The 2,813-nt window shown below is 52.9% G+C and overlaps 1 pseudogene; it reads right to left on the bottom strand.

Moving 5' to 3' along the window:
• Positions 1–652: 652 nt before the first annotated feature.
• Positions 653–2,414, bottom strand: LOC101323056 (microtubule-associated protein 1S-like; annotated as a pseudogene).
• Positions 2,415–2,813: the final 399 nt, after the last annotated feature.

A 2,813-nucleotide genomic window follows, 5' to 3' on the forward strand; every position in this document is an offset into this window, starting at 1 on the left:
CCAAAGAGAGGGGTCATAGGAACCTCGATTTATAGCCAGTTAGTCAGAAGCACAGGCATCAACCTGGACTTATGATAGGCACCTGAAGTGGAGGGTGCTCAGGGGATGGAGCCCTTTACCTGTAGAATGTGATTCTATCTCTGGGTAGATAGTGTCAGAACTGAGGGAAATTGTATGACACCCAGCTAGTGTCCAAGAATTGGATCCAAGAATCCTTTTTCAGTATATGTGTGAGGCAGAGGGTGCCTGCACGACCAGCCCCAATAGAAACCCTGTGCCCTGAGTCTCTAAGGAGCTTCCCTGACAGTGGGCATTTCCTGGTGTCAGAGAATCAAGCATGTGGTATGTGACTCCACTGAGAGAAGGCTCCAGAAGCCTGTGCCTGGTTCCCCCCCAGGGGCTTCTCCCCAAGCCTTTTTCCTTTGCTGATCCTGCTAAGTATCCTTTTGCTGTAATAAATTTAGCTGTGAGTATGACCACACACCGAGTACTCCTAGCCAATCATGGAACCAGGGGGCGGTCTTTGGAACCTGACACAAATGGGTTTCATAGAATATACTATTAAAATAAATTTCACCTGTTTCTTTTTGCTTAACGCGGCTGCTGGAAAATTCATCATGATGGATGTGCTCACGTTATGTTTCCATTGACGTTACTGCTCCAGCACCTTGGAATGGCAAATGCTGAAGCAGTGAGGCCAGAGCTTCCATTTTATAGGAGAAACTGAGGCCCAGAAGGGGTGGTGGGTGTGGCTGTGACCACAGATCAAGGAGGGAACAGGAGGACGTGAGCAGGGAGCCTGCTGCAGGACTCCAGCCCCCAGGTACTTACCGGATGGACCTCGAGTGGTCGTCTTGAGGACTGAGGACTTTCCGGACAGGGGTGTCTGACTTCCTTTGTCACTGGACTCACTCCGGGCGCTGAGTGGCCACCTGGCCCAGTCCCCACTGGCCAGCCCCTTGATTTTGGCAGCGGTCACTGGAGTGGCTTTGGGGGTGTCAGTGCCAGGGTTTGGGTGGGTAGGTGACTTCCGGGCATGGCCTAGGCGCTCTCTCAGCCGGGAGGCAGCGTCTAAGGGTCCACCATGCAGATACTAGGCTGCGTGGGCAGAGATGGAGCGATCTCGAGGGGTCAGGAGTGTGTCCTCATCTGAGTCCGAGGTGCTGGGAGCGGCAGGCAAGGGGTCTGAGTTAAGACAGGGTGGGCAGGGACTTGCTGACAGACGTGGGTGATGTCTCCTGGACTCCTGGAGCGCCCGCCAGCTCCTGGGACCGAGCGCTGCTGTCGTTGGCGCTGCCAGGGGACACGTGTGCCAGAGCCATGGGCACGGCCTCCCGCTGCTCAAACTCACAGGATGACACCAGGCACAGGGCCACGTCGCGTGGGGAGGCCCTGGGCTGTGCTCGAGGGCCGCAGAGTGCGAGGTTCAGCTCGGCTTCACTCATGGCGGCAGGTGGTAGTGGTAGCACCTGCTCAAGGGAGACGAACAGGGACTCGTCCACCTCTATGGAGCGTGGGGAGCCCACCTCAGCGGGCAGCAAGAGCGTGGTCACTGAGGGGGAGGCATCCGGCCTGGCCTCCCCACCCTGCAGCGGGCTCAGTGATAGTGGCCCGCAGTTCTCACCTGGCCCCTGGTGGGCCCCGACGGGCGAGGGTGTGCATGGCTGGGGCGTGCTGGCGGCCAACAACAGCTGCAGGGTTTTCTCCTCCAAGACGCCATCCTCCTTCCAGCCAGTCTCAGCCGCAGCTCCGTACTGCTCTCCTGGCTGCTCTCCTGGCTGGGCGTGGCCACCAGCTGCGGTCCCGGAAGCTGCCGGCCACGGTGGGTGGTCTGGCGTCTCCGCACCGGAAGCGGGGGGGCGGGGGCTTCGGGACCCATCCTCTACAGTCGGGACACCTGGGCGGGTTTTGTTAGGTGCTCTGCGGGGCTTGGGAGTCAGCCGGACGTCTGCCTTCTTGCTGCCGACCACAGTGGAGGCAGCCCGGCACCTCCTGTGGTCGGGGTCCTTTTTCACCTCCCAGGAGGTGGGCAGGAGTGAGGGGCGGCTTCGAAAAATGCAGGCTTAAAAGACAGAGTGCAACAAGCACGCACGCATTGAGATGTCAGCTATTTTGTGCAAAATATTTTAAGCTTCAGTTAAGAATTCTGATTTTTTACCTATAAGTAGAATGTCGAGGAGACAGTGTTATGTCAATCCAAACTTGTAATTATATAATTGTATATACATATATAATAATTTTTTGAAGACTTTTACTTGGGGGGAAGGGATCAGAGACTGAAATCTTTACATGGATGTTCTTGTTTAAAGAAAGCTTTTCTAATCTGTCTTCCTCTTCCTTAGTTTCACTGTGTATAGATGGAGATTCTGATTTAGAATTACCTGTGTCAATTTTGATACTCTCATACTTTCCATGTTCGAAAGTCTTCTAACTAAAATAAAATTTATTCTTCCAGTAGAAGCTTTCTGGTACCCTAATATGGCCGCTTATTAAGCTCATACAAGCTGGAATGTGTCTAAACCTGTGGACTGCATATCGGCTTGGTCTTCATGCACACAAAAACTCAGTCATTTAACTTAATCTCAAGATGTTAAATTACTTGAATTTCAGATTTTTTTAAAATAACAATTTATACCCACAAAAATACAGTTCTCCAACACATCTCCCACAAGGACTTCATTTCTCCCTGTGCCCCAAATGCATTTCTCTGCTCTACCTCTCTGTCACCCTCAATCCCACCCTCTACCCTTCCCGTCTGTCAAAGGATTGCACTCTCCTTCCTTATTGTAAAATTAGAAGCCCTCTAAGAAAAA

Source organism: Tursiops truncatus, chromosome 1, assembly GCF_011762595.2.
Source record: "Tursiops truncatus isolate mTurTru1 chromosome 1, mTurTru1.mat.Y, whole genome shotgun sequence".
NCBI classification, from domain to species: Eukaryota; Metazoa; Chordata; class Mammalia; order Artiodactyla; family Delphinidae; genus Tursiops; species Tursiops truncatus.